General features: G+C 38.0%; 1 protein-coding gene across 6 annotated transcripts in view; it reads right to left on the bottom strand.

Moving 5' to 3' along the window:
• Positions 1-26,694, bottom strand: part of LOC136829793 (glycerophosphocholine phosphodiesterase GPCPD1) — a 102,264-nt gene that overhangs the window by 34,183 nt on the left and 41,387 nt on the right. Inside the window, exon 1 of one of the 6 annotated variants that reach the window (XM_067088715.1) lies at positions 1,424-1,840. The exons of 4 other annotated variants lie outside the window; for them this stretch is intronic. The gene's annotated coding sequence lies outside the window, so the exon portion shown is untranslated. Of the gene's footprint in view, positions 1-1,423; positions 1,841-26,694 lie in introns of those variants that run through there. One more of the 6 variants, XM_067088721.1, reaches the window with a different exon arrangement.

Raw genomic sequence — 26,694 nt, 5'->3', positions numbered from 1 at the left:
GCCTTTATGTTCAACGTACAACCTCCATTTCCCATGCAAAACCTTCGTCTTATCCTTTCAAAACGAACGAAAACGAGCAAATGCAGAGTAAGGGGTCAGGGCTACTATAGGCATTTTAAAGGGAATATGACGTAACCAGAATTACCTGAACTTAACGTAACCCCCCCCCCAAAGGGGGAGCATGGAACACCCCATTGTACCCCCAAGGTAAACCATGTCCAAAATACTAAAAACTTTATAAAATACTAGACCTAAAATACCCAGAAACTATTATTTAAGAAAATGGGCAAATGGCAGTAACCGAGCATTTACTAATCACATTATAACCGGACTTAATAGACCTATGGTAGACAATACAACCTATATTAAAGTTAAGTGGGTTGAATCACTGAACCGGCACGATTTTTGGGGCCAAGGTTAACGGGTCAAGAGAGGGCCCAGGGCCAAGGGGCCGTCAAAAGCCAGACAGGATGCGGTATCATAGATTAGGTTAGGTTACGCGTCAGTAGCGACCATTACCCAAATTTCCTGCTTTTAATCTTAAGATATTTTAATTATGTGATTTGATACACATGAACCACATAGGCCTATACTTCCTGCTGCTCTTCTCCAGTTTTTGGGTATAGGCCTAGTAGATAGCAATTGTTGTGAGCTTCCTTAATGCTATTGCCATAGTTTCCAGCTTAGAATCTTAGATTTTTATTTTCTGATACATATGAACCATATAGGCCTATTTTTTCTGCTACTCTTCAGGTTTTGGGAATAGGCCTATAAATAGTTATGGATATAGGTTTTTTTTCACGTAATTTCTTTTTTTCCAATAAAAACATCATATTTCCTATAGCAATAGTGGATTAAACAATGTATATAACATAAAATAATGCATAAAAATATACGGTTCATATATTAGGCCCATGCAAAAAAAAAATTAAGCCTGTGACCAACATATGAGGAAAAAAATGTCACACAATTAACATAGTCCACATTACCGACATATAAATCACCGATAAATATTAAATATGAGATAAAATAGAAAATATTGACTATAAGACTAGACGCCATAACCAAACTGAAAAAAAAAGAAAAAAAAATTCCGCTGGAGACGAAGGTTGTCTGCCATTGGGCAGGGCCATAAGTCTTAATCGGCGTCTATACAACAGAAAATATCTAAATTTTATTAATAGAAGTAAATAAGCGACATTTAAAATGAAACCTAACATACGCACTTAAGATGGACAACTTAAAACGCAAATAGGCCTAATGTATGTCAAGCTAATAGGCCTAATATTAAGCAGCGGAAGGCATAAAATCGACAATTATGAAAATAAAATAAAAGAATCCATTTTAAAACATTATATAAATCAAACATCTCTTTAAAGAGGATGGACTGACAGCCAGAGACAAGAGAAAGATCTAGGCCTACCTTTCGGCGAGGAAGGAAATCCCTAGACCGACGTTGGAAGGGAGGGGCTAAATCCGCTATTTAGGCGCCCTTGTAGGCCCCCCTCCTCGAGTATTTCATAATGGAAGTGTGTATAGGAAGCGACGTGGCCTTTATATAGGGTAGATGACGTTTTCACGACAGCCTGACCATCATAAGACTGAGATGCATCATACGCTACGCTAGAGCAGGCTTCCTGGGCAGCGTTGCCAACGCCGGATGGCGGTGGGGAAATTGGCGGTAATGGCGGTCAAATGTAGCCGGTGACGATTTTCCCGGCGGCATGGCTGACGTTGGTCGGGAAATTAGTTTTTTTAAATAATTCTTCGTTAAGTTTGTTTAATTTTTGTTCAGGTAAATGCGCAAATTCTGAGTAAAGGCCGTCTCGATAATTCTGTGGATATGAGTTTGAGTTAAACGATTTTTTAAACTGATTTTAATACCGGAGTTTGTGTGAAACTTTTTCATGCGCGGTGGCTGATACTGTCCAAGAAATTATTTTTAAACTGATTTTAATATTGAATGTTACGTTGATCTATTTATATTTTTGTACTGCTAAAAGTGGGAGATCTAGGTAAGGGCCTTCTCGATAATTCTGTGGATTTGAGTTTGCGTAACTGAGACGTGTCAGCCCTAAAATCATAATAAAAAAACTAGATTTCAAATTTTATACTGAATTATTTCAGTTTTTTACCTTTTGCTAAATACACAGAACCTGATTAAAGGCCATTTCTATCATTCAGAATTATAAGTTTATGTAAACTATCCGTTTCAGACCAAATACAGCAATAAAAACAATAAAATACAATCGACAAAATCAACTAAAACAACTCGGCCCAGATACAATGACAAAAACGACAAAATTCAACCCACAAAATCAAATAAAAGTACAACAGGGTACACTCGACACCCGCCGGATACAATTATCTGTGTCACGTAAAAATAACCGCTCAGGACACAGCTGAAATCACAACAAGTGGGACAGAATTTAAGTGATAGATCGCGCTTGAGTTCAACATTACGTAAAATGAAAAGAAACTGAAAGTTATACGTTTGTCAGGATGTAGATCTTAAAATATGCAACATGGCGGCGTCTGGTGGCAAGCAGATAGTTTATTATAATTTATGATATCATTAAACGACAAAAAATGTTCCGCGTGTAGTGCAGACCAAATTATACTACATGAGACTACAATGGCTGACTGGTGGGTTACTTAGTGGATGTTAGAATGTTAAATGGGCGACAATGGGATTAATGTTTGTTACTTTGGTCAAGGAATGCGTGAAGAAGAAACTTTTGACTTTAGGCTAATAATTTAACCATAAAAACCTCTCACAAACACCACCATTGGTGTTTAATACTGACTTATTCTTGACTGGAAACCAACCACAGTCCTGTTTTGTTACGTAACTCGGAGAAAAATAACGTTGCAAGCAAGAATATTCTTGCATTCTGTACAAGAAAACAGGCACAATCAGAAATGACATAACAACAGCCATAATTTTTAATTTTTCCTTACATAATCAAACTACAGGCTCCAAACAGGTAGAAAGAAGGAAGTCTTCAATAAAGACCGGGCGATACTATCAAGGTCGACCTATGGTGAAAAGTTACGTACCAGGAAGACTCTCTGTCTGTAGCCATATTTTTCATTGGGTTGTTTGAATGGCTCGGGACTAATGTTGGTTCCTCGTTTGTGTTTATTTCTTGTTAGAATGAGATTGAGTGTCGTTTGTAGTACTGATTATGTATGGTTGAGACACGCCAGACCTTATTCTTAATTTTGAAACGTTAAAATGTGACGTTTGGATTCTGCATTATGAAAATGAGCTGGTATAGGTCTATGCAAAGTGCACCTACATAATGTTGCGCCGTAACACCCGCTAGACGACCATATCCCACATTTTACTTTAACCCCTTCTAGATTGAGGGATATTTAAATCATTGGTGTAGGAAATGAACCCTTGCTAACCCCAGGGTGGGGGTGGGGGGGGGGTCGGACGTGGATTCCTATGTTGTGAAAACGCCAGAGAAAAAAACATAATCTATAACTAACAATAAAAAAAAAGTTCCCACAAGCAGCTAAATATTACACCAGTCGTTACATAAGAAACAAGATAAGCCTACGAAGCGCAAGGGACCCCCCTGGGGCGAATTCCTATTTAACCACTGGACCCCTAATCATGACCTTGACTATTTCGACGTGGGAAATGAAATGTTGAATTCCAGTAACCAAAAGATAGTGTATATAGGAAGTATTTGGTTTCAATTTACATCTATTGAAAGTATATTGCTTTAAGACTGTTTTGCTTTAAAAACACGAGACCTTTCACACAAAAAATTACACCAAATTATCGTAATTGATTAGATAAGGTCGTTTCAGAAGACTCTCTCACCAAGGCCTGTTTTTATGAATGGGGTTATAACTGCTGACTTGATAACCAACTTATTTACTCTGAACAATACAACTTTTTTTCTCTCCCATATTTTTTATCTCAAGATCTTTATCAGATATTAGTGACCTCGAATAGGTTAATCTTCCTCTCTTTTTTGGGGAGTCTAGTTGAAGGACAATTTGTAGTTGATTAGAGAGAGAGAGAGAGAGAGAGAGAGAGAGAGAGAGAGAGAGAGAGAGAGAGAGAGAGGGTGGATTAGGTCAAAATAACTTCTCATGCTTTAGAAAGTAACAAAAATGGATGTGAGCTATGTATGTTAAAGCCAAGATACATCTTTCATAACTCTCTGAGAGATTCATACCGCAGATTAAAAGTTTATCGTTACATTATCAAACTTCCGTAGAATTGATAACAGATGCAGCTGAGATTATAATAGGCTAACTACACACAAATGGGTCATCTCCCAAGGTCCTCCGCACACAATCTGATGTCAATTGGGGTTAACGAATTACCATATGAATTCATCTGAAGGACTCCCACAAGGTGACAGTCTCCTGATGTTTACGTGTCAATGCAAGGATGTGGATAATCAAATGCTTTCTATTTGCAACCACGGCTATAAATAAGTTCTTGTGGCCTGACTATGCCTTAGGCCTAAGTGGCTAAGTCGATGGCTGGTGCAGAAAAGAGTATATATATATTTATATAATCCACATGAGTAACATAGGCCTATCTGTCAACTATAGATTGCCGTTTTCTAGTATAACTGGTTCTTCTGCTTCAAAACTAGTTTTATTAACATTTATGTGTGTTGTAACATCAGTTTAGCAGCCATAAATCAATCAAATTAATGGGTACCTCTAATTCCCTCTTAGATATGACCACGAGGCAACTTATTGATGTGAATATTGGAGGCCTGCTAGGTAAGTTTTCTCCAATATATCCACTGGAACACCAACTGGAATCTATAGATGGATTCCCACGTCGATGACAGATTGTCACGCAGAAATCGAACGAGGGATATATATATATAAGTTTACATCGACCTGGGTAGCAAGCTCTGCACTGACGATAACATCTGCAAGGCGTTATGGTACTAGGCTCTGTCAGCAACTTGAAACTCCTGAGGATGAATCGTGTTTCTTTTCAACGCCCAAGCCTGCTCCACTTGCCAAAGGGACCGTGAAACGCCGTGCAGTACTGTCGTGTCGTGCTTAACACGACTGGCAAGTATTCCATGCTAATAATACTATGCTACTTTATTTCAGATTGTGAGAGCCGCCATTGGAAAGTCTGTCGACCCGTCCGGGATATATCGGCATGAGACTAATTCAAATTGTTAAGACGCAACCGTATCCGTAAATAGTTCTCTCTCTCTCTCTCTCTCTCTCTCTCTCTCTCTCTCTCTCTCTCTCTCTCTCTCTCTCTCTCCTAAATAACATAACAGTCTAAAACCAGTTAAATGTCAAGGCAACGGCTTATCTCAATTGCCATTTTCTAGCCCAGGCCTGAAGGTACTGGTACTGGGCGTAAGTTATACTACGAACTGAACTGAATCGAATATAGTATTTAGACCAAATGCCAAACACTGGGACCTACGAGGTCATTCAAAAGGTTTGAAAGGTGTAACAGGAGGAAAACATCAAAGGGCTGAGGACAGTAAGACGGAAGAATGAGAATATGTAAGGAGGTACGGTAAAAAAAAAAAATAGGAAAGGGGTTCCAGGCAGAAGCCTAAGGTACGGCACTAGCCCCCTCAGGGGGAGTTATACTACATATCTCGAATGATTTATTGTTATAATAACCACAACAGGATAATATATAAAGGGAATGTTGTTATTAGGACTGAATAAATATTCCTTTGGTTAAGAATGCGGAAAGTGCTTCATTTAACTGTCAACTCTTTCAAGGTTAATCTTAACAGTTCGAGAGATAGTTTTTTTTTTTACTTTTTTAACCAGGTGCACCTTCCATGTATGTTTTTTACCGAAAAAGGTTTCGAATTACTGTAAATGTACATAAAATAAAAAAAAACAGGAAAATACTCAATAATTTACAAACAACGACGTGCAAAAACGCCTAGATGAGAGAGAGAGAGAGAGAGAGAGAGAGAGAGAGAGAGAGAGAGAGAGAGAGAGAGAAATAGCTGTCAGATCGATAAACAGTCAGCTGCTAGGTGGATTATGACGCAATGTACCCCAAGGAAGCACATTCGGAGTCGTTTATTGCGAAAAAAACTACATCGAGCATCGCATTTTCCTCATATTTATTGCGAAAAAAAAAACAATTCTCTTTCATACAACAACAAAAACTTACTTTGAAAAACAAAAAATACACGAATAAGCTGCATTGGCGCAAAACACACCCTTAACTCTGTAATTGGCTATAAAGGTAGATTCTTCTTGCACGCCATTGCATCCGAACTTGGCTTAATCCTTTGTTTTATCATTACGTACCGCAAGGTTCCTTGCACGAACTGACCCAGGGTACGAGAGGCTAAATTAGGCTATTTCTGTCACGGCAGGACATTACCTATCTCGCGTGTCGAGTTGTAGAGAGAAAATAAAAAAAAAATTTAAGAATCGTATCTTCTAAGAAACTGACGTTTCATCTGGTATTATATAAGTTGATAATGATTCGCTTAGCAGCTTTGCAGAAGTGGTACTATTTCATAAGACTGTATATTAGCCATTTTGCTTTATAAATGCAACGTGAAAATACAGCCAGGACGCTTTATTCATACAAAGGTCAAATCTGAAATCTATTGCATTACTCATTGAACGTTCTTTCATATGATTCATCAATATTTTAATGTCGGTGTTTCCACTTTTACAAAACAGCTCTATCTACGTTCTTGGGACGCCGTTGCGTCGCAGGGCGTTAAACGAAGTCTAGTGTGCCCCTCTGGACCCTTCCCAACAAACAAGAGACGAAATAAGACAAAAATAAAAAAAAAAATGAGGCCACACTTTGTAGTGGCAGCAGTAAAATTCGCCATCGTTGCCAACGCCGCTACATTCAGCCCCCCCCCACCACTCGGCTATATTTCTCCGGCTATTTTTAGTGACGTAGGAGATAAGGACCCTATGGTGTGCTTATGGCTACTTACGGCCGTGCGTGACTATTACAATTCCTCCTCAGACAGCAGCCTATTTGCATAACCATCCACTTCAGAGTGACTGTAATTGTATGGTCGCCGAATGATTATGAGGTTTCCCGCTAATGGCGGAAGGGATTTCCTGAGAGAAAGAGAGAAGTTTCTTTTACGTAGGTCTAATCCCGTATACCTTCGCGCGCGGCTCATTAAAATATTTTACATTACCCGATAATTTTCACCTTTTAATCCTTTTCCGCCAATAACAATCAAAGTATATAATAACAAAGAAGTGAACTGACTTTCTCCGTTCAATCCAAACGCAACACGTGTGCAGGAAACCTTGCAAAAAAAAAAATGGGAGACGGCAAGTTGCAAGCTTAGCAATGGCCCCTCTATTGCAAATTCAGCATTTTCTCCCTGTGGCTGCCTTCTGCTGCCTGCTTCTGGCCCGATCACGTGACCGGAACGACTAACTGACAGCAACAGGCAAGCAAGCAAACTGCCGAGGCAGCAAAATTGGGATGATCTCTTAGAGCCTGTCGAACCTCCACAGGGGTAGAGGAACGACTGCTTTGCTCGTTCGCTCCTATTATCATGGCGGAATGAGTCAGGCCGATGAATAACCTAGATTAGATGTCAGGGGAGCAGAGATTTAGGCTGGTTGCAGGTGTGTTTGTGTTTGTGTTTGTGTTTGTGTTTGTTTGTGGGCGTGTGAAGAAGAATGGTAGACGGAATGGTCGAGATACGAGCTGGATTCTCTCTAAATTATTTTTCTTTTTTTATATTGATTCACTGTGATACATAATCATATATATATATATATATATATATATATATATATATATATATATATATATATATATGTGGCTTTAAAACGTATACTGTACAGTGAATCAATGTCACTACAACTTTTTTTACAATGAAAAATATATAAAAAAAACAGTGGTATATCTTGCGAATGAATGAAACAAGACTCCAGAGGTTGAATAGTGCCCAGGGACACCCAGTTCGTGACAGACACACACACACGCGCACGCACGGACACACAAAACAGAAGTAAACATACCAGTGATATTTCGCGAAATTTTCTGAAACTGTTACCAAATGGGGCGTCTTGCCCATGACGACAAAATCAGCTGTTAGTACCCATTTTTTTTATAGAACAAGGTACCCTCTCTCTCTCTCTCTCTCTCTCTCTCTCTCTCTCTCTCTCTCTCTCTCTCTCTCTCTCTCTCTCTCTCTCTCTCTCTCTCTCTTATATACTGACTACCTTTTCTACGTGATTAATTCTATTTATTTATATGCTTACATATTTTTTTTTTTTTGTCAACAATATCAGAAGTACATCAAATGTAACCACAGATAAATATTGGACTAAAATGATTTAATTTTATATTTTTTTCTTTCAACAAATGGTTTACGTAATTATATTATCTGTACTGTAGTTTGCTGTCAAGTTAAGAATCCTTTGGGAAAAACTTCGGTTTAATGTATATGAACAATGTCAGATAATCTTTTTAAAATTCTGATCGAGTACGAAGCGCTATTCGAAGCTTGAATAATTATAACACTTTGAATTATATTAACCTTGAAATGACCTTGTTTTAGACCCTGTCTAACTGCCCTTGAGAATCCAGTTTTATAGTTTTAGACAATGTCTACCACACACATGGCAACTTCCAAATGTGTACTTATAGGGTACAAACGCTGAAAAAAATCTTCGTACCACCGTCGCCAAGTCCTGCCTGGTCAAAGGGTGCTTGCAATGCCTTTGAGAGCAATTGATTCATACCGTTATCCATCAATTCATTTATAGCGTTCGTCCTATTTAAAGGATAATTAATACTGCCAAATGGTCTAGCCTTATAAATGGTTATGAGTATCACGTCCCAGCGTTGGAGACGAAAGTGTTCTTGATAAATAAGCATGAATCCACTTTTAGAATTCGTTATCGAGCACAGGCTAAATTTAGACTAAAATAAATCGTACCTAATAACTCTAACGGTTTCCATTTAACGCCAACGCTTCGTCACTTCCAGCCTCATTGCCTAACGGACAAGTGCAGACCCCATTTAGGCTAATGGTCCTTACTAAGCCTGGCAATTCGGATGTTACCGCCATCTGCTTGCTCTGAAAATATGCCTTCAGGCTTGATGTGGGTCTAAGGGTGACGTTAATACGATTTTACTCGACCTTGTTGCAAAGTTGTGTCGTCATTTTACCTTTTTTTTTAAATTTTTATGAGGGTGCCTAGGCTACTTTAGTACCGAGTCGTCTGTAACCAAGTGTTTCCGGGCTTAAGTCTGCCTTTCTGTGGGGCATTTGGTACTAGAATCTTTTCACCTCATTTCAGTTTGTAAGTCATTTCCTTCTTTAAGTCTTCAGCCTGAAAACGCTTACGGACAGAGTCAAGAGACTATAAATAAACTCTTCAAGTGTGCTCTGAAGGGGAATCAGCCTACGAAGATAGACAAGTTAAAAGGAAAAATGATAAATAGACCATTCCACATTTTAGCTGTAGCCAAAATAAAACTCCTGTCAGACTTAGTAGTATTGAAGCTTTTACTAGAAAATTAAACTCTTGTTTGCAGAAACAGCATCAGCCTGCCTGGTGTCGCAAACTAAAAAAAAACATTTGAATCAGGCAAGGAAGACTGCCCCCTCCCACCCCAAAAAAAAAAAAACTTTGGATAAAAACTTCGGCTCCCTGAAATTTCTAACACAAAACCTCAAGTTTTAATTTCTGGCGCCATTGCTTGACTGGCCCTTTTCATGGTGAAAATCTTCACAATTCAGATCACCATTTGCACCCAGAGCTTCCTGGATAGTACAACATAACATGTAGGCCTAGAGGTACTCTATAAGCCTTATTCTAGCTAGCCAAATTATGGGAGAGAGTCTCATAATTTGAGAGAGAGAGAGAGAGAAAGAGAGAGAGAGAGAGAGAGAGAGAGAGAGAGAGAGTCTCATCTCTCAGTCCTTATCTTCTACCCAGCAGAGTTTTTCTTCGTTATTCCTCTGTTTCCATTCCAGTACCGAACGCGTATCGTTCTGCTTTTGAAACCGGCGTCACAACTTGACTAATAATAGTAATACTAACCACAATATTCAGCTAGCTAGCCAGCCAGTCAGTCTGGCGCTGGCTAGGGCCGGAAATAAAACACGCAAGGCTTATTATCTCTTATTTATTATTCACCGGAGTCACGCGATAGCGCCATTGCGTGATAGCGGCTAGGAGGAGGAAGAAGAAGAAGAAGACGCCTGAGTCACGTGACCTGCCGGTCTTTCGCTTGGGGTTCGTTCCAGTCGCGGGATTAAGATGATTTATAGGATTTACAGGATGTGTAAGAAGGATTAGGTGCGAATCCTACAGACGGTGAGAATCGATTGGTTTTTTTTATTATTTTAGTCTATCAGTGGTTTAATTTTAGGAGGTTTCATGAAAATAATAATAATAAAAATATTATTATTAATCTTATTATTCCTTAGTCTAGCAGCGAGAGAGAGAGAGAGAGAGAGAGAGAGAGAGAGAGAGAGCACAACGTTTATTTGTGAGTGCATATGTGTGTGTGTGTGTGTGTGTGTGTGTGTGTGTGTGTGAGAGAGAGAGAGAGAGAGAGAGAGAGAGAGAGAGAGAGAGAGAGAGAAACACCCAGCGCGGACACCTGCTTCTGATCAGTTTCGAAAGCTTAATTCAAACCACCCCCAGGGGGAAGTGGAGTGGGGGGTCCAATTACTTAGGCAACTCAAGAGATCCCTATTTAGCCAAACTCACTAATCACCTCTCCAGAATCACAATTTACGAAGGCGTTAATCTATCTCCTATTCACGCAAATGAGCAATTTCGTTTATCAATACGTCAGGTATTTATCAATTCTTGTGGGCTGAGTCACCGAAGCGTTTTGATAGGATTTAGGTTCACTGTTGAGCCAAATACTCCTTTAGGGATGAGAAGTAGGGCTGATATTTTTAACTGTTGGAGAGATATCAGCTCAAATGAAGCCTATAATAGATTCCTCAGAGGAATGCAAGCAGTTTTTCAGAGCGGTGAGCCAACGGCACAAAAACCGGATTAAAACCGGATTTAACCGGATCAAGTCTAACAAAAAACCGGAGAGGTAATTGAGATGACTGGTGAACAAAACCAGGTCAAAATAAAAGAAAAAAAATGAAAAAAACCTTGTCATTGTTAGAGATGATTGACGTCAATCATGAAGGAATCCGGACCATTGTAGCGTTTTTTGTCCGGACATTGTCGTTAATGATACGTTCGTTACAACTGCTCTGTCGTAAGGGATTTGCTAATGGGTACTGCGCTTGTGCAGTCATGACAAGAGACTGACGCCGTGGGAGTTTGACTTCAATCTACTCGAGCAATGACTAGTTTTTTTTTTATTTTTCTTTTTCATTTTCTAAATTTAGACCCTGTATTTTATAGAACAGTTATTTCAATTACCTCTCCGGTTACCGTCCGGTTATTAGCCGCTTAATCCCGGTTACGATCCGGTTATAGTCCTGAAAACGTGCATGTTTCTCAGAACAATCCGCTGACGTCATCGAAGCATTAAAAAGATTAATTCTTCTGTTTTTTTTCCGAGTAGTTACCCGTCGTTTCTAGAAGGCAAAGAAAATGGGAATGACGTATAGAAAATGGGGGACTTTCGCACCAAAAATGGTTCTTTGAATAGTATTAATTGTCGTCGATTTTCTTATGATTTATTTTATTTATTCTCTCTCTCTCTCTCTCTCTCTCTCTCTCTCTCTCTCTCTCTCTCTCTCTCTCTCTCTCTCGTGTGCACTTACCGGTGCGAACTCCTACCTGAATCATGCTTGTGAATAATTATAAAGTAAAGCCAAGAGGTGTTACAGAGCTCGCTCTCTCTCTCTCTCTCTCTCTCTCTCTCTCTCTCTCTCTCTCTCTCTCTCTCTCTCTCTCTCTCTCTCTCTCTCCTTCCTTAATAATTAAGCACAGGTGAAAAGACCAGGTAAATAGTTCACCGGTTCAAAGGTTCACCCTAAATGAACCATTCAAGTCTGGACCATTAATCAGCGATAATTGGACCGTCTGATGTATGTCTTAAATTACGGTAAATGGCTGAAGTCTAAACATCTCGCGGGGTGAGGCTGCTAGCCTCACGCGCTTGCATCTTCTTGACTGATCTTGGAAATAAGTCAGTGTATAGTTTGTGAGACGAATAGCTTGATAATCACTGGACCACGCGAATATTTATTATTATTATTATTAATTATAAAGCAAGCATTATTAATTGAATATAAACTGCACGCTACTTGACTCACTATATCCCTGTCACTATTCTGATTAGTGTGACATTGTGCTATTCTGAGTGGTGTGACACTATACTATTCTGATCAGACACTATGCTATTCTGATGAGAGCGACACTATACTCTTCTGATTAGTGTGACAGAGTCACACTTGCTCTAAACAACGTTAGTCTGTGCTTGAAGAATATATCAAAGTACAGAAAAATATATGCAATTTTTTTTTACAGTTAACACTTCCTGCTCAGGACTGAGTCCTTGCGTCTTCAGTGTCTGACTGGCTAAGGCCAGTCAGTCTGGGAGTTGGCGTGGTTGTTACTGCGTAATCTGCTTTTGTTTATTTATTATCCTTCTTCTTCTTCTTCTTCCTCTTCTCGTGTAGGATTACTGCCTCTTTGTGCTTACATTTTTAATCGCTGTGATTGACCATTACGACTGTGACTCCTGCTATTTCTTTCTCCTGCTTCTTCTTCTTCTTCTTCTTCTCATCTCGTGTAGGAATCGTGCCTCTTTGTTTACATTTTTCTTCTTCTTCTTCCTTTAACTCACTCATCACTATCTCTTATTCCTGCCTTCACTCCTCTCCATTCTTCTTCTTCTTTATTTCCCGTGTTTCTCCTTATCCTGAGTTTTGTTCAAAATAATCCCCATCCTCATGTTTACATTCGTCTCATATTTCGGTTATGTTTGTCCCCTAATACTTATACTTATATTTATATTTATACTTATCATAAACAAGGTCAGATGCTCCAGGGGAGGTCACCAGATCCCATCTGCTCTCAAGCGACAAACAAACGTTCATTTTTTAATATATTTTTTATTTATCTATCTTTTTACTTTTGCTTTGTTTACAAGATTATCTGGTGAGTAATGGGTCGTGTCCTTGTCCTAGATTTTTTGTGAGGGGGTTAGTCAGTAAGAAGAGGTCCTAGCTTAATTGATAGGGGTGAGATTTGGTTTGGCATAGTGATAGGACAATAATAATAATAATAATAATAATAATAATAATAATAATAATAATAATAATAATCAATGCTGGCCTACTTTCTTTTAGGTTGATGGAGTGCTCTCAAACTTGTAACCCCTGATTACTCTCTCTCTCTCTCTCTCTCTCTCTCTCTCTCAAGATTTACATTTTTTCTCTTACGCTTTATTGAACAATCTTCTCCCTTTCAACAGGCGTTTCTCTATCCTGCCTTATTTTTGTTCTCTCTCTCTCTCTCTCTCTCTCTCTCTCTCTCTCTCTCCTGTCTTGTCTAGCTCCTTTTCTCTCACTGTTTATTTTCCTTTCTCTCAATGTTGTTTCCCTTTCTCTCGTGGTTTATTTCTTTTCTCCTATGCTTTGCTTCTTTTCTCTTATGGTTTGTTCATGTTCTCTCGTTTATTTTTTTCTCTTGTTGTTAATTCATTTTCTCTCATTGTTTATGCCTTTTCTCTCATCGTTTATTCCTTTTGTCTCATTGTTTATTTCTTTTCTTTCAATGTCAATTTATTTTCTCTCATTGCTTTTATTTCTTTTCTTTCAATGTCAGTTTATTTTCTCTCATTGCCTATTTCTTTTCTTTCAACGTCAATTTATTTTCTCTCACTGTTTATTTCTTGCCTTTCAATGTCAATTTATTTTCTCTCACTGTTTATTTCTTGTCTTTCAATGTCAGTTTACTTTCTCTCATTGTTTATTTCTTTTCTCTCAATGTCAATTTATTTTCTCTCATTGTTTATTTCTTTTCAATCAATGTTTATTTCTACTCCATCGCTGTGTCTTCCTTTTCTCCCATTCTTTATTCCTTTTCTCTCATCATTTACTTGCGAATTGGCAATTTCCTTGACACCGCCTCTCGGCTGGACTTTGACCTACCATCGCCACAGAGAGAGAGAGAGAGAGAGAGAGAGAGAGAGAGAGAGAGAGAGAGAAACTCCCCTATTTCGACAGAGCCTATTCCGCGCCCTGGTTTTCACAACGAATACCACTGGGTACAAATGCCCATATTCCGGGGGCTCTCTCATCAGATCACGCCAGCGCCGGCTGAATGGGCACTGTTCACGCCCATGGTCCCGGCGTGGGGCGCTCTGGGGCCACGTGACACGCCGAATTCTGGGAGACGCTGAGCACGTGGGCGTATGGGAATTAAGTGGTAGGTTTCGTTCGAGTGTCAGCCATAGAAAACGTGATTCCCGGTATAGAAAATGGGGTGTCTGTCAAGATTACCATAGAACTGGTTTTCAGATGAAAAGATTCCGGATGTTGAGAGTTTATTCAGGGTGGTTTTTCGTTTATTATTATTATTATTATTATTATTATTATTATTATTATTATTATTATTCAGAAGATGAACCTTATTCATGTAGAACAAACCCACCATAGGGCCCACTGACTTGCAATTCAGACTTCCAAAGAATATGACGTTCATTACAAAAAAGTAGCCGAAGTCCAACGGCGTGAGGAATAAAGGACCTCTGGAGCTTTGGAGAAGTTCGACAGCCAGGAACATTTATAACATACTGGTGCTGCTGTTCGGCAAATCTGGCCACTCTCGGCAGGAAAGGAGGATCGGGGATCGATCGTGAATGTGACAGGTCTCAGTTAAAATACTTCTGAAAAACTGACAAACAAGAGGCCATCCGTCGGTGTTCCAAGTCATAGCTGCTAATTTACGATATTTAATTAAAAGATAACTTTTGTACTGTCTGATATGCAAATCGAGTTTTTAATATGTTAATTCAAGTTCTTGAAAAAATAGTTTTTCTACACAAACATATAAGAAAAAAATGCAAGCGAAGATGCAGCGCATTAATACCCTACATCAATTCTCCTTGTCTTTTAACTATTTACTTTCATTTTTACCTATCTATTCATTTATTTGTTAACTTTTTTCTTTTCTAATAACCGATCACTGCTTTCTGTATATCCTAGTACCCTCTGTTACTTTTTCCAAATGAACACCATAATATTCTTTGGAAGCTTGAATTTTTAGTCAGTGGCCCCTGTGGTGGGCTTGTTCTATATGAATAGGGTTCATCTTCTGAATAATAATAATAATAATAATAATAATAATAATAATAATAATAATAATAATAATAATAATAATAATAATAATAATAATAATAATAATAAATACAAATTGTCATCTGGGCAAAACAAGATTGGATTTTGTTGTTTTTGTGAAACAAATTTTAAAAACAATATTAGTGAACATTTCCTAAATTAGATATAAAGTTAAAACGAATTATTGTTGACCAAAAAATGGACAGATTTATAAATTCTAAAACAGAAATTACAGTTTATTATTATATATAGCAAGATCTCTATTCTGTCCACACTGGAGAGAGAGAGAGAGAGAGAGAGAGAGAGAGAGAGAGAGAGAGAGAGAGAGAGAGAGAGAGAGAGAGAGGGAGAATTTCCAGATATAATAAGGCGCCATCATGACAAAGCAGTTTGAGCTAGTTTTATTTTCTTTGAATAAAACCAGACAGATTCTCTCTCTCTCGTCAAAACAAAGGCTTCGAGGTAATGAACTCGACAGTGCATGAACTCTCAATTGCAATGCAACTCCAAAAATCCATAAATTAAGACAATAAAAATTCTCACGCCCGAAAAATATAAATAACAATTCTCAAAGTTGAAAGCCACAATGCGGTTGATAATTGACCGACACATGCGACGACACGAACATGCTCTAGAGAGAGAGAGAGAGAGAGAGAGAGAGAGAGAGAGAGAGAGAGAGAGAGAGAGAGAGAGAGAGAGGCGTATAATTACGGAGCCATACAGCAATGAGGCATGTGAGTATATATACGCACTTATGCAAATGTCACTGAATATTTGCATACATCGCAGTACGTTTCTGCATATTATTATTATTATTATTATTATTATTATTATTATTATTATTATTATTATTATTACACAGAACATGAACCCTATTCATATGGAACAAGCTCACCACAGGGGGCCACTGACTTGAAATTCAAGCTCCCAAAGAATATTATGGTGTTCATTTGAAAGACCTTACGGAAAGTAAAATACAAAAAGAGATCAGTTATTAGAACAGAAAAAATAAATTCACAAACTAATAAACAAATAGATACAAATGTAAGTAAATGTAAGTGTAAATATAAACATTATACATATATATGTACAGTGCGTGCGTGTGGATATAACTACATAATTAAGTTGTCCTGGGGCCATCTCTTGCTGATGAAAAAACCCAGAACGTCATATGATACAAGCATACAGTACGCTTTCATGCTTGCTGCGACTGAGAGAAACGTGCACCATATTTCTCTCTCTCTCTCTCTCTCTCTCTCTCTCTCTCTCTCTCTCTCTCTCTCTCTCTCTCAATATACGTATCCATATCTTCCAATATCTCTATCTCTGTCTCTTTCAGTATGAATAAAACTCTCTTTTTCTGACATTACACACGATCGCGCTCTCTCTCTCTCTCTCTCTCTCTCTCTCTCTATAATAACTCACTCTCACTTTCATTCCCAATATCCATCTCTCTCTCTCTCTCAATATAATAACTCTCTCACTTTTTTTCAATATACATCTCTCTCTCTCTCTCTCTCTCTCTCTCTCTCTCTCTCTCTCTCTCTCTCTCTCTCTCTCTCTCTCCCAGCTCAAATTTACTGCTGCAGAGTCCTTGAAAAAGTCAAGGTCAGGTTCCAAGAACAACATGACACGTACAACCAGAGCTTCACTTCATCGGAATGACCTTCTGCGTTGCGTCGCCAGAGTCGGGCATGGTTAGTCGCTAGGTTGGAGACAGTGGTAGATAAGTGATGTATACGTGTATGTGTATATGTATATGTATATAAATTCTCAATTACATTGACGAGTTCTTTGATATATAATTTTTTCAGTAATGCATAATTCTTTTATTATAAATTTAGTCGACAGTAGAATTACAATGAGATGTCATTATAATTACTTAATTATGCATCACTATCTATTTCGTTTTCCTCAAATATCTTTCAAACTGGTTATTTGAACGAAATGGTACTTTGACACAGTGCACATGACATCCCCCGCTAATTTTAACGGGGGATAGCAGACGTTCGATTACGTAGATTAGTCCTGCTGACTCATGCGACTTTGCCTTTAAAAGTCAAGAGTAAAGTCTTAACTAAAAGCACTTGATAATGAACTTATTACCAAAAATTTGTGGGAGGCGTCTTGTGCACTGTGTCAAAGTACCATTTCGATCAAATAAATAGTTTGGAAGATACTTGAGAAAAATGATGACTTGATGTCCCTGGAATGGATAGCAGAATACTCTACCTAATGAAAGACCAGTAATTAAAATTATACCAGCTAATAAAAAATAGAAAAGCACATAAAAGACATCATCATTAAACTTCCCATATCCTCATCCTGTTGGAAATGACATCTTAGTGACTACAAAACATTAAAAAAATACAAATTAAACAAAACTCCTTATCTACTACTCCAACTCTCTATCAGAATATAAAATACTAACATTCATAACTTATGTTAAAATAAATGATAATAACCAATAACCTAATGCACTGACCTATAAATAGACACACTCCAATTAGTGGAATGGTGTTAAGACATTAAATACACCAATGTAACGACCCAGTCCATGTGGCATGGTAACATTGCGTGGCTGGATTCTGTTCACTTCACGCGACAAATAATGAAGTACTCAAGTGTGTGTGTGTGTGTTTGTGTGTTTATGAGTGCACATTTCTTTAGATACCACATACATACATGTACACAATATATATATTATATATATATGCTATATGTTTTTTTTTTGCGGCTACCAGACGATGAAGACAGTTAGCCCTGGAAAGCTTATAACTTTTTCTGAATAAATAACTCTGTTTAAATGAGGTCCTCTTATAATGTATGTGTATATATATGCATATGTATATATATACACCATAACATTTCGTATGTTTTCACAAATATTAAGCCATAAATGTCGTGTAATATCCACTGACTTCTTACCATTGATGGCTCAGTGGTCAAAAGTCACTGTGGGTCGCTGTTCCCGAACCAGGCGGCAGTTGGAGTCCCACTGGTGACGAAGCACTTATCAAATAAAATAAAGTTATCCCAGATATATATATATATATATATATATATATATATATATATATATATATATATATATATATATATATATATATATATATATATATATATTTCCCTCAGCCAAAATAAGGATGCTTAAAACATACCATCTAACTCCCACCCCCTTCCACTTACCCACCCCATTCCCCTCCCCTTCCCCCCACACCAAAACAAAGGACAAACCAACCACACCTAAAAACCGACAGACAAAATGTCACGTGGGGGTACGAAGTGTCCTTCGTTCAAGAGAGAATCGATTCCAAGTACGAAATGTTTTAAACTTCTCCGCGATCGACTTGGCATAAAATGCTTTGAATTCTTGTGCTCAGTAAGCTACTGGGAATATAAGGAGTGGTTTAAATACCTTCGCGATCGATTTGGAATATTCCAGGTATTCTCCATGTTCAGTAGGTTATTGGGAATAGCTTTCATTTTGCGGGGACAGTAATAAAGTGGGTCTTGGTTTATTCTGGCGGTGGTTGGGGAATGTTGGATACCACACACGTCGCCTAGGATTCCACATACAACATTGTTTAGATACCACATATATTTACACAATTCGGATTCCACATATTCCATTCCAGATTCCACATACACACCATCTCAGATTCCACTTACACCATTCCAGATTCCACATAGGCTATACACCATCTCAGATTCCACTTACACCATTCCAGATTTCGCACATAAACCATATCAGATTCCAACTGCGCCATTCCAGATTCCACATATACGGTACACCATTCCAGATTCCACACATACACCATCTCGATTCCACTTACACCACTCCAGATTCCCCATATACACCATCTCAGATTCCACATACAGATATGCAATCTTAGATGCCACATACACCATTTCCGATACCACATACACCATCTCACAAACCACATACACCATCTCACATACCACATACACCAACTAAAACCTTTCTTTCCATATTTGTATTCAATTGAATTACTTATTATTAAAGTTGTTTATGTTTGGTTATCTGTCTGTGAAGGCAATATAATTATTATTATTATTATTATTATTATTATTATTATTATTATTATTATTATTATTATTATTATTATTATTATTATTATTATTTTTCAGCAATTCAGGGGGTGCGAGAACTGACTGCTAATTTGAAAAACGTCAAGAACCGGTGGGCCCGTAGAGACGGAAAGTGAAACGTGGAGAGCATAACCCGTAGAGTTCCCAACACGCTTATATCAAAATTACGACTTTTCAGTTATTCCTTTTTGGCCAAAATACGGACACTGGCCACATTTTATGGAATATAAATATTAAACGAAGACCTTTGTTACTCCTCTTTAGCTAAAATATGAACACCGGACAGATTTTATTAACAATTATCATCGAATAGGACATAATTATATACGGAATTGAAAAGATATAAAGCCAATTTCAGTCACTCTTCAACAGAACTTTTCTAAGAGAGTGTCTACCCCCTTTCATGTAATAATAATAATAATAATAATAATAATAATAATAATAATAATAATAATAATAATAATATCAGTATTAATACAAATAACAATAATAATATTATCAATAATAAAAATTATAAAATAATAATAATAATAACAATAATATGAAAGATAGAATATTTTTAATCAGAACAATAATAATAATAATAATAATAATAATAATAATAATAATAATAATTTGAATTCAAGAAAAGGTGTGACAGAAGAGAGTCGTGTCATATTCGTGCAGTACGAATAATAACGAATATTAATGAAATAGCTACGACTTTTAAAGGGACAAGATTATATATATATATATATATATATATATATATATATATATATATATATATATATATATATATATATATATATATATATATACACACACATGCAATACACATATGCCAAAGGTGTATCCATCCATCACAGGTGTACTTCGCATACCGTTACAAATGATGCAATACTAAGCAAGTGTACCTGGCAGCTGTTCGACCTTGGAGGGAGACAATAAAACAAAAAAGATAGAAAACCGAATACCAAGTTGGAAGTATAGGGTGTATGTGTGTATATATATGTATATATATGATACATACATATATACATACAGAGAGAGAGAGAGAGAGAGAGAGAGAGAGAGAGAGAGAGAGAGAGAGAGAGAGAGAGAGAGAGAGAGTCTTAAATATACATAAATAACGCGCGTACCTTATATACCATTGGCATTTCAATGCCACTCAATAATAAATAAATACCAAATAAAAGCGGGCAGAAAAAAATACCTCTTCAAAATTCCTCAATTCTTTTATTTATTCAAAATCCTAAACAAAACACGGAGTTCCCATTGGATACGAAATACTCGCCATTCAATAAAAATACCTGAATTCCTCCATCTACCAATGAGGGATACGCCATTAAACTCCTATTGCAGTACTGTACATTCCAAGGCGTGTCATTTACTGTAAATGGGACACGTGCCCTTAAGGACGCCATATTGGAAAGAGACGGCGCGCGTGTCCCTCTCTCTCTCTCTCTCTCTAATAGCGATCTGTTCTGGTATCCGATCAATAATCGAGGAAGGTATACAACTGGAATTCACCAACAGACTATTATAAGCGGGCATGTTGTTTAGCTGTATAAAATATGGCTTGTCCCAACCGATAAACCCACTTTAAGACTTTCAAATTTCAGTTTGATAACGTATTTTTTTCAGCGCGGGACTGGGAGTGATTGGGGATGGGGGGGGGGGGTGAGGACAGAGACGACTGGGGGTGGGTAGAGTACATCTGGCAGACTCCGTCAACTCCAGCAGTAAATACCGGTCACAGTCCGACCGGTGGCGGTTACAACCAGTCCCCCACCTCCCCCCCCCCCCCGGCTTATCCTACCCTCGTGGGATTCCGTGACTTTTCGGGTGGGGGGGGGGTAGGGATCCTCTCCTTTCGGAATGGTCTTTCGACCCCTCCCTCCCTCACTCCCTGGAGCGACTTCGGTCCTATCCGGGCCAGCTGGGTCAACTATAACTATATTCATTATTTATGAAAGGCGACCATTTCATTAGCATGTTTCTTCAACAATTATAAAAGAATCTGCACAGCTTAATTTATAATAGTTTCCACAATAAACGTTTGCGTTTTCTCTATAAACATTTATAAGTGATTGTGTGTTGATATCAGTATAACGAAAATGTTCTCTGAATGTGTATATATATATATATATAATATATATATATATATATATATATATATACATATATATATATAATCACGTTATCTTTCTCCTACTACATTTAAAAAGCATTATTAAAAAGTATACAAACTTTATATTTATATATTAAACTACCAATGCAGCCACACTTTTTAATGGATTACATTATTTTCATTAACAAAAAAATAAAATACATGTAAAAATAAAACATATATAAATTAAAAAAACCATCATTCGAAAAACAGACATTTTATCATAAATCAATGAGACTACTGTTGAACCAAAAACTACGAAGCGACCACATTCCCTTCATTATTGCAAAATAAAATAACGTATAAAAATAAAATAATACATAAATAAAATACTCGTAGAAATAAAATAAATATACAAACGAAACACACATAAAATAAAATACAAATAAAAAAAGGCTAAATTTCATATACCCGATGGCCCCAGAATCTGGGAATGGACGCGACCATTGTAATAAAAAGTAACAAAATTCCAGTCTCACTGGAACTACGAACTCGTGTTGCTAAATTAGCGTAATTTCCCGAAAAACCTGTAGCGTACTGCATGGCGTTGCATATAGACACTATATCTTTATTTCTATATCAAAATGGTAAAGTTCGTTTCAACAAAAGGATCCGTTTCAGACTTCGTTATAGGCCTAGGTTTTTAAATCGGCGATATATAACGTACGGATAAACGAGTGTGTTATATAACGAAATGTGAAAGAAATGGAGAGTTAAAACATTTTTAATCAAACTTGGAACATTTAAATCATTAAGGAATAAAGCAGATTGTTAAAAATACCCTTTCTTGGACTGACAAGGTGATAGGAGATGTGGCAACGCCTTGCCAACATTTCTCCATACCATATAAATGAATCATGATTACAGACATTAACCAATAGAAAATATGTATATACTAACAACAATTTAATTAATTAGGCATTCATTTAATTCAATCCAATCATTAACACCTTCCCTTTTCTTATTAACTTACCATTAGACCGATACGTTTGGCAACGCTCGCAAACGGCGCTAAAACGGCTTCAACCGCACGCCGGGGCAGACGGTTTATAGACAGTAGACAAACGAATATTAATAAGGCAATAAAAGGTAGACGCGGGAAAACGCCTTATCACGTTACCCTAAGAGGAACAGAGATTGGTTGATAACAGAATAAAAAAAAACTCCTCGTAAGGGGTGACTTCAAAATGACTTCCTCAATCCACGTGGAAGGCGATTCCTCGCTTTCAAAGGCACCAGCAGAAAGAGCAAAGGCAATTCGTAACAAAACCGTATCACGCTCGACGGGGCGAATTCGACCTTACGCCGACTGGACGTAACGTCCAAAATTAAAAGTCACCTTGGGGGAGGGTGAACGTACCCAAGCAAACATTCCATTTCTCAGAAATTCGAGATGAGCCTAGGGTAGCCAAGTTGGCTTTTAAAAAAAAAAAAACAATAGCGAAACGAGCTTTCAATGTCAGTCTAAATTCAAGGTGAAACTCTCAAGAGGAAGAGGAAGGGGAAGAGAGAGAGGAGAAGAAGGGTTTGAAAGACAGGCGGAGGAGGGAAGAGACACAATAAAACCGCAATGGGGTTCCGAGTCGATACTTTCTGAGGCTGAAGGTCAACGGTGCAGAAGGCCTAGGCCAAGGTGGGAGAACCTATTCTGCTGCAGGAATACGAATGGATGTGGCTCCTTTACTTGTTTATGTGGCTCCTTTATTTGTTTCTGTGATTCCTTCATTTGTTTACAGTTCGTTTCGTCGTAGGATAAAGCGAATGACCTTTTGTTTAACAAAGGAAATCTTTGTTCCATTTTTTTGGTACGAGTAGCTAAGTCTAACGAGCTCTGGCGTGGTCCAATATGCAGATATTTGTGAATGTATACTTGTATATAAATCTGTATAAAATGTATATGTGTACTATGCACTTTCAAAACTTATAACAAAGTCTATAGTATCCTAAATCACTTAATATTCAAGACTGACTTGATTTAATCTGACGAAATTCAGGCTGTTTAACCAAACACTGGCGGAACACTTTCAGCAATTACTGGCTCGAGACAGTGGAGAGATGGAGTTGGAGTGGCTGAACAGCAAGATAAGGGGATCCAGGGGATAACGAAAGAAAAAAAAAACCACAGCTGCATTTTTAAGTAACAAAGAAGTAATAATCAGAGAGGTTAGACAGAACTATTAAAGAAAGGACGCGAGGAGGTTGGTAAAAAAAAAAAGTGGGTGCAGTATACGACCCAGAGGGACTCTGTCAACACCCCCTACGGTGCACTGAGACACCACAAGGTCATTAATGAGTCAATAAAACTGAAACGTAAATAAACAACACGAAAACCCAAACACAACGATATCGACTGGGCAATTTTAATCTCGAGATACCGACCGATAGCGCAATTCTATGAAACGAAGTCGTCAGCCACAGTCAGCCAGTCATTCGCCCAGCTGACGACGGATGGTCAGTACACGTGATGCGCCGAAAATAAAAAAAAAAAAAAAACACACACACAAAACAGGGGAGGTAAAAAAAATGCCCTAAGGTTACGTACAACTTCCTACTGGTCAGTCGAGAAAAGGGAGAAAGAGAGAGAGAGAGAGATAGCTTTTGGGGTAGGGAGAATGGGAAGGTCGAAGGGGTGGGTGGTGGGAGAGGGTTCCCACGAGGGCCCCCAAGGTGAGGATCCCGTTTGCGAGAGGCAGAGACGAAAAACAAAGAAATAAATTTAATGTCGGACGCAAAACAAAGATGGGTGCAGTCGATGCTGGGTGAATAATGTCCAAGATATAAATGCATTAAAAAGCAACTTCAACGGTGTGGCTTGCTTACGTTGTTTTCGAAAGGAAATACCGTAGTTTCAAATGACGTTGTTTAGAGAGAGAGAGAGAGAGAGAGAGAGAGAGAGAGAGAGAGAGACGCGAATACACATCATCAATATATTATCCACGGGGCATCAATTCTATATCACCTTCCCATTTCGCTCGCTCCTAGGAAATCAGGTAATACTAAATATACACTTCTATCCATATACACCGTAATATACACGTATATACCGTAATATACAGTTCTATACTTACGCCGTATACATACACGTAAGAGTTAATACTGACAGTGGTTTAAGTGTATTTGTATACCCATATAGCCTACAGACATTTTTCTTTAAAGGTCCCACCATCAGGGATATAGAAATTTTGATAGGAAACTATATACATTACGGCCAGTGTGTATAGGCGTAGGCCAATGCACATAGGCTTAGACCAATGCATATAGGCGTAGGCAAATGCACTTTGGCTTAGGCCAGTGCATATAGACTTAGATCAATGCATATGGGCTTAAGCCAATGAGTATGGGCTTAGTCCAGTGCATATAGGCTTAGGCCAATGCATACAAGCTTAGTCCAATGCATACGGGCTTAGGCCAATGCATACAAGCAAAAAACACATAGGCAATATAGATAGTCTATGTGTATCGACTGACATTCTTCTCTCTCTCTCTCTCTCTCTCTCTCTCTCTCTCTCTCTCTCTCTCTCTCTCTCTCTCTCTCTCTCTCTCTCTCTCTCAAAGCAAAACAACAACAACGAGAAGTTTAAAATAACAACGCCGCTTGGATGGTCAACAGGTCTGGACGAGGCCAATTCTTGAGAGAGAGAGAGAGAGAGAGAGAGAGAGAGAGAGAGAGAGAGAGAGAGAGAGAGAGAGAGAGAGAGAGGTCGGCCTTCCGTATTAACTCGTCAAGGAAGACCACCCATTGGTAAACAACTGCAGGTCCTGACTGTGAGCAAATGAATGGCATCAGCAAACAACACATCATTTGCATAACGGAAAACAACAAACGTCAACTCTACAAGTTAGCTTTTCGTCGAAACAACCAGTCAACTGCTGTTTAACTGTCTGTCAAAGCCAGTTAATAGATTCATGCTACAATGATGCCACTTAATAGACTCATATTACAGTGGTGTGATTTTATAGACTCGTATTACAATGAAGCCACTTAACAGACTCATGTTACAATGATGCCGCTTAGTAGACTCGAGTTACAATGATGCCGCTTAATACTCATGTCACAGTGATGCCGCTTAATAGACTCATGTTACAATGAGGCCACTTAATACTCATGCTACGATGATGCCGCTTAGTAGACTCATGTTACAATGATGCCGCTTAATATTCATGTTACAATGATGCTGCTTAGTAGACTCATGTTACAATGATGCTGCTTAGTAGACTCATGTTACAATGATGCCGCTTAATATTCATGTTGGAATGATGCTGCTTAGTAGGCGTATGTTACAATGATGCCGCTTAAGAGACTTGTGTTACAATGATGCCACTTAGTAGACTCATGTCACAATGATGCCACTTAATAGACTCATGTCACAATGAGGCCACTTAATAGACTCATGTTACAATGATGCCACTTAATAGACTCATGTCACAATGATGCCACTTAATAGACTCATGTCACAATGAGGCCACTTAATAGACTCATGTTACAATGATGCCGCTCAGTAGACATGTTACAACTGGCAGTGATATATGATACAATGGACTTTCTCAGAACAACAGGGAGACTGGTTCTACCCTATCCCATGGAGCAGGAAGCCTGTATATAAGAAAAAAAAATGGTCTCCCTTTATTCAATACTGACCTTCGTACCCTGGCTCGGGAAGACAACGGGTTTTAAGCTATCCTTGTAAATGTTGTTGATGCCCGGGCGAGAACAATGACTCATGGTATGAGTCATGATAAGATTAGGCTGAGTAAGCGTCCATATATATATATATATATATATATATATATATATATATATATATATATATATATATATATATATATATATATATAAAGGATAGCTAAGATACCTGCTCCATGGGATAGGCTAGAACCAGTCTCCCTGTCGGTCTGAGAAAAAGTCCTTAGTTCCATATTTCGTTGTCAGTTGCATCATTGTAAAGCGAGTCTTTTAAGTGGTATCATTGTAATACGAGTCTATTAAGTGGCATCATTGTCATACGAGTCTATTAAGTGGCATCACTGTAACACGAGTCTATTAAGTTGCATCATTGTAACAAGAGTCTATTAAGTGGCATCATTGTAACAAGAGTCTATTAAGTGGCATCATTGTAACACGAGTCTATTTTAAAGTGGCATCATTGTAATACAAGTCTATTTTAA

This window comes from Macrobrachium rosenbergii, chromosome 45 (genome assembly GCF_040412425.1).
Source record: "Macrobrachium rosenbergii isolate ZJJX-2024 chromosome 45, ASM4041242v1, whole genome shotgun sequence".
Classification (NCBI taxonomy): domain Eukaryota; kingdom Metazoa; phylum Arthropoda; class Malacostraca; order Decapoda; family Palaemonidae; genus Macrobrachium; species Macrobrachium rosenbergii.
The sequence above is the reverse complement of the archived record's forward strand: the minus strand, read 5'-3'. Positions and strand labels throughout refer to the sequence as shown.